General features: G+C 44.6%; 1 protein-coding gene across 3 annotated transcripts in view; it reads right to left on the bottom strand.

Annotated features, from left to right (window-relative positions):
* src (v-src avian sarcoma (Schmidt-Ruppin A-2) viral oncogene homolog) overlaps positions 1-10638 on the bottom strand; it is a 35351-nt gene extending 24713 nt beyond the window's left edge. The window contains exon 1 of one of the 3 annotated variants that reach the window (XM_023835024.2): positions 10119-10638. The gene's annotated coding sequence lies outside the window, so the exon portion shown is untranslated. Of the gene's footprint in view, positions 1-9013; positions 9450-10118 lie in introns of those variants that run through there. The other 2 variants (XM_023835028.2, XM_023835026.2) reach the window with 2 other exon arrangements.
* Positions 10639-17102: the final 6464 nt, after the last annotated feature.

Below are 17102 nucleotides of genomic sequence, written 5' to 3'. Positions count from 1 at the left end.
AAAGGCAGAGAGGAAGCAATTCACCGCTATCAGAAAGACACTTCACAAATCGGAACACCAGAGGCATGTTTAGGACAGAGTCCGTAAGGTGTATCTATTTAAACTGAAACGGTACAGATGATACCCTTCTTTTTGGGAATTTTGTTCTCCGTATTACATGCCACAAAATCGCTTGGAAGCTTCTAGGCCTTTGTAAAAGGTGACAGTCGGATTACCACGCGCTTTATAGTCCCACTCAAGCAGACCCTCGACCCCTGCATCCCATTGAAGACACCCGTCGCTGTGAAGCACGGCCTCCTGAGGTCGCCTCGACAACGAAGGCTGTGGTGATCCCTGGGACAGCGTGAACATATTGTCTGTGGGGGTAAGTCTCAAGTTCTTTTTAAGGTGGGATGCATATGAGGGGTCATAATTGAGACAGGGGGCCAACCTTATCATTATGTTATGAGTCGGTGAGTGACAGGGGAGGGGGCACTCTGGGAGCCAATCAGCTTTCATCTGGAGTCAATTCCCCTGTGGTCCCGCCCCTGTACACACCCCTGACCTTCTGTGACACACACTTATAAAGGTACAGATATCCAACCCCAGGGAGTGGTGCCTTCATGCATTTCAGCACACAGGTAGTGTTTTGCTCTCTCTGTCAGACTATGACTGATGGCCGAGCGGAGCGAGTAGAGGGCACATCCATCAATAACGTGGGAGTGGAAAGTGAAAAACAAACAAGGAGGAGGGGCCTGGGCGTGTAAGGGAACAGACCTGTGCCAAAACGCGAGTGGTGGAACTTGTAAATATGACCCAGAAAGTGCTTAAGGGGGATGGATGGATGGATGGATGGATGGATTCAAAACATGCTCAGGCAAATGTGGACCGTCAAGAATAAACACACATTTAAATATGTGCTGGGGCGAGAGCGGGGGGGGCTGCCAGATAAGCAGTCCCACCATCCTGGGGGGGGGGGGGGTAACAGGGGGCCCACATGGGAGGGGTCATGCTCAAGGTCTCAGTACTGCATAGGTGATTAAGAGTTATTAAATTTAAGTGATCGACCGCCTTGTGCCCAGCAAATTTTATCATCAGCACTAAACCAGAACCCCCCCCCCCCATGCCCCCATGCTCCTCAAGCTCACCCCACCCCACCCCACCCCACCCGCCTCTTAAGAAGTCTCATAAGCTGGCAGAAAAATGTACTCATGTTACTGCCCCCCCCCCGCCAGCATGGCACGGGGGATGGCGTGAGCCCGGGCCGCCCTGGAGTTCCCGTCAGCGGGCAGACGGACCCGTACACCCTGTCAGGCTCCACCAAGGAGTAAGAGTTTCCACAACGCTTTCGTAATAGAGAACTCCACCTACATACAGACCCCAGGAGCCCGAAGGCAGATTGGAAAATGGCTAAAACGAGACAAAAAGGGGAAGCTTACGAGGAGGACAGAGGAAGCAGGACAGAGTCACGCAGTCATGAGTAACTCGGGACACACAAAGCAAGCAGAAGAAGTCAGACAGAGTAATACAGACCCGGATGAATGAGTACGATCCCCAAACAAGCCTCCCAAATGCTAATGAACTGATTCTGGATATTATTTTAGGCACTTTATGTAGGACAAATATATTTACACTCTTCCATGAAAATACTAAGTTCAGTTTGGGTTCACCCACATTGGGGTGGGGTGCTTACTAACCAGATGAGGCAGAGAATGCCCCCCCCCCTTTTTGCTTGGGGTTTGCTTTGACTGGACAGAAGTGATGACAGCACGAGCACGAGTGGCCAATTAAAGGAACATGAATAAAAAGGTGATCCGGGCCTCATTTACCTCAGGGCCTATGATAAGGGGGCATTAAAGGCCCCCGGCAGCATTTCCATAACAAAATTCAGATTGGGGGGAGGGTGGATATCTTCCGCCTTAACCTCATGTGAACCATTGTTCCCATTAATTTCAATATTCAAACCTGCTGGTGGTGCAGAACGTTACCTACTCAGAGCATGGTATCCGCGTTTCAGAGGGGTAAGGCCCATCGGAGTCACATGCCCCCCCTTCCCCACCCTCCCGGGACACCTGGGTACTGCTGGGCCACACCCCTCTGAAATGTAGACACCAAGCTCTGGAAGCAGGTGGGCTTCCAGAAAGTATAGTCACATCGCCCAGGACGTGGCAGGGATGGTCACGCTGCCCTCAAGAAGCAGCTGATCTCACGGAGAACGCAACATCAAAATTACAATTAATTAATTATTATTTTACCTAAAGCGACAAAGAATTGAGAAAGTCGAGTCATACAGTCCTTGTTGCATCTGGGGTTTAAGGACCTTGCTCAATGGTCCAATGGTGACATCATTCAAACAACCCTGGTATTTGAGCTGACAACCTTCCGATCATAAGCACAGTGTCCTAACCCATATGTAAACAGCGGGGCAGGTCTGCATTCAACAGCGTTACTAATAATTAGGTTTCCTGGGAGCCCAAGCAGCATGTGTTGTCCCTGCAACCTTCAACCGTAAAGGACAGGAGGTTGAGGTCATCCCATACACAATGCCACATGGCAGCAGTGCCAAATTAAATTTAGCTATGAAACACACATCAAAGTGTCTTTTATTGTTAGCTTCAGATATAGCATGCGTGGATTCAAGCACTGAGCTGAAATATCACTCATGTTGGTCATAGCAATAAACAGAACATACGTCATTATTTTTATTTATTTATTTATTTATATATATATATATATATATATATATATATATATATATATATATATATATATATATATATATAAATAAAGTGAGAAGATGAGTAGTATGGCTTCAATATTACTGAGATGCTTTTTGTAAAACACAAAAGTTAGTAATCTGTATAAACTTTATGTTTCTTAAATTCGATTAGCGGAGCACCCCACATATGCTGTTTTGGTATACTATGGTTTGGTATACTATGGTTTGGTATACTACGGTTTGGTATACCTCAGTGCAATATGCACTGAAGTCGCGGTGAAGAAGAGCAGCCACGACATCTTTTAAAGGAGGAGATCTTGTGGATAAACAACGTAAAAAGACGTCGTCGGTCTGGTGGTACTTTTTGCAGTTCAAATTCTGACACTTATTAAACATAAGGATATGCCGTATTTATACTAATAATGACTTTTGGGCGTCATACAAAGCCTCATTAATATTTTAGACGTACTACTAAACTAATTGTGGCCGTAAATTGTGTAAATTTACACACACACGCACGCACGCACACACGCACGCACGCACGCACGCGCACACACACACACACACACACACACACACACACACACACACACGCCATTTGTTTAGCAAGATGTAGCCAGTGAAACACCCAAAGTTAAATAACGGGATTACAGGATTAACCTCGCTCTTATACACCTGAACTACCATAGGGGTTAAGATCAAACTGACAGATGAATGGTTCCCAGCTTCATTCTGTATTACATACCTCATGTTTACTCCTTTTTGTTGTATAGCTTGTCTTGTATTTACTCTCTGTCTGCATTATGCCCTTATTGTTAGTTGTCTATTGTCATGGCGTCTCCAACAATGACAAGCTGTGCCAGTTGTGCCAGTCTTCTATCAGTGCATGGCAATAAATACCCCGCTTGAGATTTTGGTCATGCCATGGTCACGTTTCCCACGCCTCCACGCTGGTCTGGCCATCTGAACACCCGCCCCAAGCACCCCTGGGTTCCTGCAGCGCCGTTTCGGTACTTGAAACTTTCAGGAACCAACCGGTCTGGCCCACGCCGACTCGGATCCCATCACGCCTACGACAGCGCGTAAAAGGGGAACAAAGTCAGTCCCGCGGCCGACCAAAAACCACCTTACAGCTTTGAAAAAGTGTAGAGTCCCTTTGTTTCCAAAAATGACCCTGCAGACCGTCCGCCGGTGACGTTAGGGATTTTACTGACAAAAGTGACCCATTACAGAGAGAAGTGGAAAGTTCAGGTCCAAAAAAGTAGAAATCCAGACCAAGGTCTTGTTTTTTGTTTTTGATACCAATATGGTTCCGGATATATCCTGCATTGCTATAAACCAGGGAAGAGTGAAGAAAGTCGATATATGGAAAACGATGAGGGAAATCTACAGCAGCCTACAGAACAGACATGGGGAACCAAGATGTGCGGAGTGTGGAGGAAAGAACCAAAGAGGGTATGTGTGCAGACTGGCAATGTTTGCAGTTATGTGATGCACATAACTAGGTGAGGAACAGAATGAATGAGTGAATGAATGAGGGATTCAGGGGATGAATGAGCAGCCTTGCCTTCTGACTTTAACCCCACCCCACATCTTCTGGGAGCTTAAGGCAGTGTTTCCCAGTCTCCCAGTCCCTTGACACTTTGAATGCATTTAATAAGTGGTTGTTACGTACAGTACCATGCAAATCAAGCAGGAACATTCTACAAGGATGCGATCAAGTGGTGGGGCACTGAGGTGGAGGTTTACAGGAGCCCATTCTAACCGCACGAGGAAGACATCGCAGGCAGCCAAAGCCAAAAGGGGTCTTTGTTTCACCCATGGAGGGAGCGAAGCAGCAGACGCAAAGCCGAATAGTCCGAAAAAGCCTCTCAGGAAGAAAGAAGCCTTTCAGGAGATAACCCTGTGCCACTGATTAGAGAGGGGGAAGGTGGCTGGGGACAGGGAAGGAACTGACAGGACTGAGAAGGGGGCACTGTTCTGGCAGGAACCCGGGGTGACCCTCGGGGGCACAGTCACCCCACTGTTCCCCAAGACCCCCTGACACCCAAGCCGGGCACCCCAGGGTATAGATGCCACATGGTGCCCGTCACCCCACCGAGCTCCGAGTGAGGTACATACAGCCCCCCTGCCGGTGAGGAAAAGATGCTTTTTATTGGTTTTTTTTTTTTTAAGGTGGCGACGCCATTTTCTGAAGATGGCGCCCTTGAAAGTCGCTGGAAACTAATTAAGAAGCAAACTGGGCCAGTGTGACAGAGAAGAGGGAGAAGGTGCCACAGGATCGGGGTTGGGGGGGTGATGAGGCCCAGGAAGGCCGGACCAAAACTGGACCTGAGGGAGACCAGGGAGCTGAGCCAAATCGAATCGATTCACTTGTTCATGGAGCTAATTGGCAGGAATCTGCAGTTCCTGGTGGCAGGATGCAGTGGGGCAGCAGCGTCAGCCTTCTGCACGGCGTTCGTGCAAAGGGTCTCACGCTGACATTCCCAAAGACTAAAATTCCCAAAGACTAAAAGATCGCGGGAAACAAGAACGCCTTTGAGGCCAGGGTCTGGCGTGCAGCGCAGCACTGGGTGGGGGGGCGGGGTGGGGACACAGCGGCCTGTGTGGGGGGAACAAAGGGCAGCGAGTGACGCCGATGCTGGGGGCCGGGGGGCGCTTCCCGAGTGATCTCATCAGAACACCCCCCCCCCACACACACACACACACACACACACACACAGAATTAGCCAGAGCCTCTGCATGAAGCCAGCTCTTCACGGAGGGTTGTCCACCAGGCCGCACGCAGAGGGGGACGCTAGATATTTCTGAGGCAGATGTTTCCGGAAAACGCTCCACGACGGACACAATGGGGGACACTATGCCACGCTAAGAGGGCTCCTCAGTCGGCCCTTGTTCTGACATGCAGAGGAACAGCTGGTCTGTACCATGTGATCGCAATAATAATGAGGGCGTTACACTTAATATACTGAGAGGTGCCAAATATACTGAAAACACGGCATGATGCATTCATCCATCCATCCATCCATCCTCTAATTGCTTTTCCAGGTTAGGGTCATGGGGGTGGGTCTGGAGCCCATCCCAGGCATCATGACACAGGAGAATATGCAAACTCACAAACCCAACCTGGGAGCCTAAGCGACCATAAAACCACAAGTTTTGGAAGTATGTAGATAAAGCTGATGTCAACCACACACTTAACTTGGTCAATCAGTATCTAATTACGTTACCCAACTGCAATAGGTCCATAAAACAGAGTGACTTTTGATGAAGCAGACTGCCAGGATTTATGCACATGGATGAACAATGAAGATTCTGTTCGTTTTATAGGAGAGGGGCCTTTCTGAAATTTCAGTCCTTATAACTCAGAGCCTTGAACCTATTCCATGCAGGGCCGAAGGCTGGGGAACACCCTGGACTAGATGACAGGTCACTGCAGGGAAGGCACACGATGATACTCAACCAGTCAACCGAACTACATGTCTCTGGACTGAGAAAAGAATCCTGATTACCTGGACGAAACTTCCAGATGGTTTTGACCCAATATGAACTAAAATGCAAACAAACCAATATCTTGGTTTCTACGGCAGAGACTGCCTACGCACGATCAACAGTGGTCAACTTTGTTAAGTACATCATAGGCCAACGTTTGATACCATATACTTGACCCGGAGGGGGCGACCTGCACTTCTTTACAGGTGTGTGAAAAGGACAGGGGATCCCAGAGCAGCTACGGTCCCCTTGTTGTGGCCATGCTGTCAATGCCTGAAATGTGGCTGTATTACACACCCAGTTGAACGTGGGCTTAGACGTGGTGTCTTGGGTATTACAGTGAAGAGCTCAGAAGGAACAGGGGTGTGAAAAGTAAGGACTGGGGCAGTCATACCTGCATTTATAGTGTATAGTGCGGCCACAGGGGCATTAACCCCAGACAGGAGTGCCCAGTCACCTGTCACTCACCAATTCAAAACATATTACTGGCAGATAAGGTTGGGCAAACTAGGAATTATGGCCTCTCCCATCCCCCCCACCTTACTAAAATCCTAGAATGGTGCCTGACACTAATGCTTTGACCCTCAATACCTGTCATGTCCCTAGTGCTTTCAGACAACTCCATACATCTCTGCCAATCAAAACATGGCGCCTGATGCTTGATGGTGACGGTTAAGGTAAATGATCAACTTCTGACCCAAGAAACACCTGCTTTTCATAACCGCTTGAACTGGGAGTCTCATTGACTGAACTAGTAGTACACAGACGCTTTAAGAAACAATAACAATAATTTACGCCAATTAATCGGTCTAATGTGTCTAGACTCATCTCTTCCCAAACGATGAAAAGCTCATTAGGCAGAAATAACATTGCAGATAAAGAAATAACATCGACCGGGTCCTAAAAATAAGAAAACATCTTTCAGCCAAGACCAGTTCATCGTGAAATGTTAAAAGGAAAAACGAGTTTGACAGGAACATGGAAGGCAGCAAGACGACATAAAAACCGTCAACAAAGGGTGACCGATCTGCCCAATGGGCAAGCTGACCTGGGAGATCAGAAGGTACAACGAGAGAGGTCTGGCAGAGCATGGATGGATAGACGCACACGTGTGCAGGTCAGATATACATTACATTGTGAGTTCCAAATGTCCCCACAATGTGATAAAAACCTGATATTTTGACACTGTGGGGACCATTTTTTCGGTCCCCAAAAGGGCAAATCCAATTTTATAAAAATCTGTGACTGCGATCAAAAAACTAAAAATGCCAAGACTTTTATATTGTTTGGTTGTTTATGGTTAAGGTTAGAGCTGGGTAGAGGTTAAGGACATCATTGTTGGGATTAGAGTTTTACCCATAGAAACTAATGGAAGATCCCCACAAAGATATGAGTACAGGTCTGTGTGTGCATGTGTGTGTGTGATTCTGCATTTTCCCACACACATAAACCCACTCCTCTGAGATACAACCTTTCTTGCTTCCGTAACCCATGACAAAAATACATGCCATTAGGAAACCACAGTTCAAAAAAAAAAAAAACTATACAAAAAATACGCAAATATTCTGTGCACAGTAGGGCAGGTCTCACTCATCACAAATGCACACGGCAGTCTCTGTCCCATTTAAAAACCTACACTGCTTGTTCAGAAACCCAGAGCCCCAAGGATGGTTAATAACACAATCTCGAGATGACACCCTTGGGAAATCGGCCAATCAGGTGTTTTTGCGGAACACGGGCCTTGCCGTGAGCCGGAACGCAACTTCGTCAGATTCAGCAGGCTCTGGCAAGTAGCCAAGGCAACAGCGGATGGCCACATATTTTTGTTGGGTACAGCACCCATAACTGTAAAGGCCATCTGTGCTGAGGGGGACGCCATCATGCTGGCTGAGAATATCTGCGAGGGGAGGTGATGGCGGGCAGCCCGCCGGATACCTAAACGCTGATGGCAAACGGTAAATGAGTAACCAAAACACACGACCTCTCCGGTGTGTGACTAATCAAGGGCAGACCGACATCTTCTCTCAGGCATGGAAGTAGAAAAAAAAAAAAGAGAGAGAGAGAGAGAGGAGTCTCAATCACACACGGCCGTGCGAGACTCAGACTTTTAGCTTTCTGAGTCACATTGAGTGGGGGCCTGTCCAGCATATGATAGACTTACGCCGCTGAATCAGAGGGCAAGGTTCGCGGGGGGGGGGGGGGGGGGGGGGAATGACAATAAGAAGGGGGTTGCCCAGGTACTGGATTAGTCCCTGTGTTGTTTACATCCAATGAAAAGCTTTTCAAGTCGTAAACATGCTCGAGTGCAAATCAAAGATGGCAACTAATAAATCACAGAGGAGATGTCTGAAGACTTCAGGCCCTAGATGGACGAACCCTTCTGTCATACCCTTAGGAAAAACACTCATCCCGGATTTCTTCTGATGCACATCCAGCTATATAAACAAGTAAAGCTTTCATCTGTAAGCCATCAAGCACACTAATATGTGATAATCAATATCTTTATCACTTATAAATCCATCTGTTTAAAGGCAGCAGGTGCTGTAGTGATTAATAATTTGGGAGCCAACTGGCTTAGAGGAAAAAGTCCTATCTAATCAAATCAGCATCGTGTTAAGGTCAACATCAACATTAAATGTAATAACAGCTTGTAGTATCTAATAACATAAAATTCACACAGGGATTTGTATGAGTTTAACTAAATGAACACTGATGCTTCAAATCTATTGGGCTGCTTAACCCACATGTAGTGTTAGGCAGAACTACGACCAACCTCAAAACTACTCAGAATGAGCAATATACTGAAAATAAAACATCTCTTACCAAACGAATACGACAAAAGGAATACGTCCAGTACAATAACATTTGTAGAATAAAGCCAAAATATCCCAATGGTCAAATCACGTTCGTGTAATGAGCGCCCATATGATCAACGGCAACACAAAACGCTGTCAGCTTGATGTCAGGAACAGCACTACGCGCTCCGCCGTTTCATTTAGGGATTCATAGCTTGGAGGCAGTTCTCAGAATTAAATCATACCGCAAGAAACAATTTCGGTTTCAGAACCTCTGTACTATTTTTAAAGTACACAGGAAAGGGACCGTCCCAATAATGGAAAAAGAGCGTACTAAGCCCAAAACTGCATTTATAATATTCGCAATTAACAGTGGCTTTCGGAGTTTTTCGGAAAAAAGGTACCACAAAGTTGCAATAATCCATGTTAGAGAGTTCACACACAGGCAAATAGACGTGTTAATTCACTATGCACGTCTCGCCTCCTACTCATTAATACGTGGTGAGCGCAGACATAAGTAACTGTAAGCTAAGTCAGCACCCCATCAGCCCCCCCCCCCCAAAAAAAAAAATGAAATGAAAACAGCTTTTAGGGCACAGTAACAATAAGGTGCCGCAAACTGGACGCACAACAATGGCTGTGATGAGAAAAACGAGTCCGCACAAAAAACAGTTAATTTCAACTTCTCCCGTAAGAGATATTTTAGCCTTAGATCAGATATGATAAGAGATAAGCAGTGCTACGGGGAAAAATAAAAATAATTAAAAAACACGAAATCGTGTATTGCACAAGCCAGAAACGGGACCGCTCCATTTTTAATGTAAGACATCGACTACTTGGCATGAGCCTCAAGCGTGGTGAAGATTATCTGGAGGGTCGTGATTCTGCCTAGACTGGGACTGAAATGTATGACGAGAATAAATTAAATGAACGAAAAATAGGCTTAACTCCCTGTTTTTATTCAAAAGGTACGGACTCCCCTTGATTGTCAAATGGTAATCTCTTTTGTAATTCATTATTGCTTGAATTGCATTGTTTTTTTTACCCCAGCACAACAACAACAACCCAAATTATTCATCCCGACCGGGTCGATCCCGTTCAAATCAGACAAAAAAAAATCACAAGTTACCCACCTTTGGCGTCAAACAAATGTCTTGTTTGACTTCGGTGTGTCTGATTCCAAGCAGATCTTTAACTCAGGCCGCCATTGATTAAGGTCTAAATGATTTCCAATTTCGCAGGGGATCGCCTCTGATCGCAGGAGGCAACACGCCTATCGCGGTGGTCAACTTGTCAAAATCACTGTTTTCGTTTCAAAAAATGAAGAGAGAGCGAATGCCGGCGGCGTTACAATGTAAGCAGCGCCGTGCAGAAGGCAGCCGTACTGCGGAGCGAAGCGCGTCGTCTTAATAGAGCCAAGGAAAGCGCCGCGGCATTGTTGATATCGACGAAAACACACAGAAAAGCAGAGCACTCCTTTGCATACCGCCGTCTGCGCAAAGCCATTGAACGGGCATATGGGGGAAAATGCCGTCCCGAACCGAAAATGAGGGATTGAGAGCCGCCTATGGACTCGTATTTTCATTGGTCTTTCATTTAAGGTGGGACGCTGGTGGATAGTGGCGAGTCTGGCCCTTTAAGGCCGCACAGTCTGCGCCTGAAACAGGAGCCCAGTTATACAGCACAAGCCCGTCCCGGACACAAATGCACTTTATTACGTATTTGTAGATATCGAGCAGTCAAGGGAATAATTTCAGGTAATAAACACACAAGATCCAAAATCCCAATAATTAAGTTAAATATAGAAAAGCCGAAAATTACACCTTAATCTTTGTTTATTTGTTCGCTTAATTACTTAAATAGTCATATCAAATTAAGTCGTCTCTTAGTCCCTTAATCCATTTTTCGGCACACAGATGTTTTCTTCTCGTACAGATTATTATATTTCACTGATGTTCATAACTGAATGTGGAAAAAAGAACCACACAAAAAATATTTTCCTTATCTTGGTGGTGATGGTGTTATCATATAGAGTTTGGTGAATTACAAACGCAATAGGAATTCAGTATTACCATCCCGCCAATACGTGAGGGCCATTTAAACGGAGAGTCCAACATATCCGGTATCCCATGTGGCTCCAGGATGGCTATGAAGTCTTCAGTCACGCAGTTTAAATCTGTAAAAACATGTAACAAATACTATGGTAGGAGAAAATCAAGCATGTAGATTTGGGTATGGATGGTAGATGCACGCCCCTACCAATAATTTGGGAGTACAGGTGTGTTTAGTGGGGTGGAGGGATCGGGGCTGATTTGGATCTTACCAATGTTCAACCTAAACCTACGCCCTTGGAGGAAATACACTTGGGTGATTGTATGTATGCCTTTGACAGACTGACGCCCTGATTGGCGTGTCCCTTTGCTCCAGGGATCGGCTGAAGGCTTACCCTGATCCAGTACAGAGGTGTTTCTAAACCCGGTCCTCAGGGACCCCCAGACATTACACATTTTTGCTCCCTCCCAGGGTCTCTGAGGACTACTATTTAAGCAGTTACAGAAGATGCATGGGTAGATACCATACTCACAAGTTCTGCAGCGTAAACAGAAAGCCAGCTGAACAAGCAGTCTGAATGTCTATGGGCGGCTAACAGGTTCATGCTTGTGCATTACACATCTCCATATCGCTAAACTACATTTATTTCCAGATGCCTACGTCCAACGCAGCTTACAGCAAGTTAGACAATACATCACCAAGCAAACAGCTGCCATACAGTCACCCTAATTAGATGGATCATAAGAAATGTACAAACGAGAGGCAATTCAGCCCATCAAGCTCGTTTGGGGAGAACTTAACTAATAGCTCAGAGATGTTAAAATCTTATCTAGCTCTGATTTAAAGGAACCCAGGGTGGCAAAGCTGAGCCTCTCATGCACCGTTCCAAACGCACAGCGGCAGCAGCTTCTAAATGGTGACTCCTGTCACACACTGGTAGGAAAAGGACCAACCAAGCATTTCAGGACATCTCCACCTCTGTGTTTTCCCCTCCACTGACAGAGATAAGGAACGGACTGACATTCATTATCTATCTAGCCTACAGGCCTCATTGAAAATACGAACTGATAAGGCTGAAGGGAAAGGTGCTTCTTTGTTTGACATTCCGCTCGAATGGTAATGAAAAACGGAAACTAAGTGCCCCATAAAAATCCAGATGAAACTGAGCTCCATGGCTTTCTGGCAAAGTTATTCTGTGTGGAACGCTACGACTTAACACAAGAAAAAAAAAAAGGTGAAGGAATGAGCCTTGGTGTACAATCCATCCATCCATCCATTTTCTGTAACCGCTTATGCTATTCAGGGTTGCGGGGGGTCCAGAGCCTGTCCTGGAGGATACGGGCAGAAGGCTTGGTGTACAAAGTTTATTTAATGTAACATTGATCAGTTTCACATTTGTCTATTTCATGCATTGCGTCAATATGCATGAAAAAGCGGAATGCAATTAAACAGGATGTCCGAACATACAAGAGTGATAAGGCGTTTGGTTCGTTGGAGGTGATTTCTTTCTGCTAAAAAGCAGTTTCAGCACATTCTCCGAGTTCCACACTGCTTCCAGGGAGGATAGTCTTACTCCTGTTATCCAAGGAGAACTCTTTCCCTCCAGGAAACTCTGAGACACAGAGGTGTCATCCTAGATCTGTAAGGATCTCTCACCCCTGGAAGGCTTCCACACAGTAATGTCATCCTTAAACATGAACCGCACTGCAGGGTACATTGCTTCTGCAAGGTATTCCCAGGTCCTCTGGGGTCTATGAAGCCTTTATGACCTGTAACCTATACTGGTTTATCACTTCTTAATTTTTTGTGGGAGTGTTATGGCACAGCACACCATTGGGTGTCCTTCAGCTACTTGCAAGTCATGTTCCAAGTCTAACATTAGTGTCAAAACACTGCTGCTGAAATAGCAACTTAGACACATTTTCTCACAAATGTATAATAAACTTGCCAACACCACCAGATTCGATCGCGCTAATCCTGTCCCAGGGTTTGAAACAATGGAGTGAAGTGCAACCATGCATTCCCCGTCACCAATGTCTGCCATGTAAACCGTTACATGTCCTTAATGTATTTTATGATTTATGTACCTTAGGTTTTACTAGAATCGTAGCTTTATTCTGGCGGTGGGGCTGAATATCAGCAGACTGATCTTATTTGTTAGCAGAAAATGCTATTAAGACAAAGTATGCAGGTAAGCCGTGCGTTTAAAGAGATCGCAGCGGAGAAAACTCTCCAGGACGCTAATACTATATTAAGACATGTTTGCAACTATCTAGTTTTAAATAAAGATTCACCGCTTAACCGCTAAAATGAAGCATTCTGCATCTTATTTAAAAACACTCATGAACGTGTTCCTTGTAAAGTTAACCCCAAGCAACGCCACTGTACTCTGAACAAAGGAAAACTATATCTATAAACGTCGGAATACATAATCAGATGAGGCAATACCTTAATTAAGAATGTAATTAGGCATGTTACTAATTACCGCATTATTGATAAACGGCTTACGGCTAAGACAACCTTTGCATACAGTTAAAAGCCACAAATATAGGCCTACTACATGAAGAGACTTGCTATTTGCAGCACATAACGACCACCAAGCATTTCTCTAATACCACGCATGCATACCAATCTTATCTCAAGCACAGAGCCGAGACTTTCGGATATGAAATCACACGGATATCGGATCACGGGCTTCCGGTATTTTGTCCCTCCCCTTAGATTAAAAATATTGATGCTCGTCACAATACCGCCCCCTGCCGTGGGCTCATTTATCTGCAACATGAACTGACAATTTTGCAGGGACGATGCATGTAGGCTATAAAAATATTTAAAGCATTTTTAACATGTAATGCTGGTTATATTTAAATAAACCTAATAACAGAGATACGTAAATGAGTGTGAAAGTTACACTGAAATTAAACTGAGCCGCTCTAAAATTATTTTGCTATTTCATGCTAGGTTTTAGAGGGGTGACATGCACCAGGTGGTTACCACTATTACCTCGCACCTCTGGGACCAGGATTCGAGTGTCCGCCTGGATTGCTTGTGTGTGGAGTTGTTGTGTGTGTTCTCCCCATTGTCATTGTGGGGTTTACTTCAGGTACTCTGGTTTCCAGTCCAAAAACATGCTGAAATTACTCAGAGTTACTGAAATTGGTAGATGTGAATGGTGTGTGAGCCCCTCATGCCCATAGCTTCTAGGATGGGCTCCAGACCCCTGAGGATGGATGGATGCATATTTCAGCAGCATGTCAGTCCTATTTTCCCTACAGGTTGTTCATGAATTGGACATTTGTAAGGAGCTGTCCATCCTGAGTCCCAACGAAAGTGTTTTCACCCCCCACCACAAAATAGATAAATAAATGCACGCTCAGATACATAATACTCATTACTTGCCTTTTTTACATCAGAGCGTAGGAAATATTACTCCTGCCACCTCTGCTCCTATCAAAGCTGAGCATTGAAATTATAGCAGTCCAATCTCTGCTCTTTCCTCCAAGCAGAAACTCCGAACAGTTTTGTCCACTATGGGTGACAGAATGTTTTTATTCATCCAAACCTTCACTTCAATAAAGCAGTTAGCTAGCGTGACATAGACGAGTTCAGGGCTGCCCAACCCCCCTCCTGCAGAGCTACCCCCCCTCAGAGCTCAGGTACAGCCCTAACTTAACACACCTGATACAGATAATCAGGCACTTCAGTTATATCTCAGTATGAGAACCGGCTTAACTTCAACATAGCTGACTGTAATACTGAGGTGATACTGAAGTGCCTGATTATCTGTATCAGGCGTGTTACAGATATTGAGCTGCTATAATTTCAATGCTCAGCTCTGATGACCTAAACTTCTACCGAAATAGCTCGGCATATAACTTTAACCTCATGTTAGATGCAAGCCTCTCATTCATAGCATGTGGATGCAGTGCCACAGTCATGTATCCTACAGCTGTGAAACACTTCCAAGCAAAGGGGTTTCCTCACTATTCAAGAGACTTGAGAGACTAATCCATGCTTTTGTATACAGTAGGTTAGGCTATTGTAATTAAACGCCATGCAGTGTATTCAAAAAGCAGCAGATCGATTTGTTACTCGGAGCAGAAAGTAGGAGCTTATAGCCTGCTTTTTTCCACTACTTGCATACAAGGCACTCAAAGGTCAAGCACCTGCCTGCGTAACTGAACTGTCTGATCCTAGTAATTAGATTGCAGAATGTAGGTCTCCTTCTTATTCTGCATGTAAAAAACTGTTGCGGCTATAAAATTTAGCATCCTTGAAACTAACACTGCACACTCTTGCTAAGTAACTTGAGGCAATTGTGTTGTGAAAGGCGCTATTTAGGAATGACCTAAATAGAATCGGAGTTCACACACCCTGCACAGACATTTTTGCATCTTTGTACTTTTGGTGTTCTGTATCTCTCTCTGTTCAGGTGGTTCTCCGGTCTGGAAGCCTCGCCATACTCTTCCCGTCTCTCTCGAGGCGTCTTACCCGTCTCCTGTATTCTGAGAAAGTGCCACAGAGAGCACTGCCTGAGCCTTGGCGCTCGCTTGATCATGCTCCCTCTTCATGTGCTGCACTTTTTGCTCCGTTTGCACATCACTCTCTCTCACCAGCCCCTTGACATCACATTGCTCTTATTCAGTACTGTCAGTACTGTTTTACACTCCAGTCAGTTCATATACTGACATTTTACATTCTGTTCTTCTGTGTGTCTCCGTGTGTGTATACTATTTCTATAATTTTAGGACTGCAGTTTAGCTGCATATTCTATTTATTGTATTTTGTCTGTAAAGTCATGTCTGACTGTCCTTCTGTCTGCACCATTTGTACCAAGTAAAATTCCTTGTGCGTGTTTGTACTTGGGGAGTATTTTACTCTTCTGTAAATATGCCCTTCTTTGTGTTTACTTTTGCTTAATAACTGACTTTGAATTCTGATTTGCCCTTTTCCGACCCTGGATGCTAGTATCCTGTTGTTCTTTTTTGACCTTTTATTACTGATGAAACTTATTTGTTGTACATGTTGTATATAAATCACCAATCATCAAGTAGGCCTACTCTAAGCATCCCTGACAATATGCATTAATTTAAGACGAGTGTTTATTGTAACAGGTGTGCTACATTTGACAGGTCATTTTCCTGATGAACAAAATCACTAAATGATTTAGAAACATTTTATGTTAATGACATTGTACTCTCATAAATGCTCAACACTACAAAATCGAATTAGAACACGACACACGGGAAAATAAGCACTACATACAATTTAATCAGGTTTATCATGCTCATTAGCCATCACTGTCACTCTGGCAGATGTTTGACTTTCTTGCGTTTTGTATTGTCACCTTATTTGCACCACTCAAGTCACTGTTTCTTGAGAGGAAAGCCATCGTCACATCTACATACTCTAGATATCTGTATAGACGGAAACCACCATGAATTTTCTAAGTTACGGTGAAGCGATACGTCTTTCAGAGTTTGTCATGCGTAGAGATGTAGAGTGAATTCCACTATTTTGGCCAGTAGTGTACCTTTCACCTAAGTTAAAAAAAGAAGCGAAAAAACGCCGCCTAAAATGTAATTGAGTGAAATCATCATCAGTGTATTTGCGTGAGTGAAAGAATTTTTAAAAATGCAGATTTACAATTACTAATTAAATGGTTACACGTAGCATTTATGTGCTTAAAAACACGACATGTAGAACAGCCTTAAAAATGCGTAAAATGCGAAATCCCCGGGAGCTTCTTTGTGCTTTAGTGCCGTCAGATCTATGACTCACCCGTTTCATGCTGAGTCCGCAATAACACTAATTTTGCGGTGAGGTCGTTAACGTATAGGAGTGCATTACGACTCCGCGCATAATGAAGTAATTGTTCTCTGGATAATTTGCATTAAATTATAATACTTTGATCAATAGTGCTATAAAAGCAATTTCCCCCTATTTTAATCCAAGATTCGCAATGATCATGCTCACTCGAAAATAACTTACAAAAATCAAATTTAAATAGAGCTAAATCATTTCAGCCATGGACATGAATGTGTAGTTGTGCTGTTGGCAACAGA

The sequence above is a fragment of the Paramormyrops kingsleyae genome, chromosome 6, assembly GCF_048594095.1.
Source record: "Paramormyrops kingsleyae isolate MSU_618 chromosome 6, PKINGS_0.4, whole genome shotgun sequence".
Lineage (NCBI taxonomy): Eukaryota > Metazoa > Chordata > Actinopteri > Osteoglossiformes > Mormyridae > Paramormyrops > Paramormyrops kingsleyae.
The sequence above is the reverse complement of the archived record's forward strand: the minus strand, read 5'-3'. Positions and strand labels throughout refer to the sequence as shown.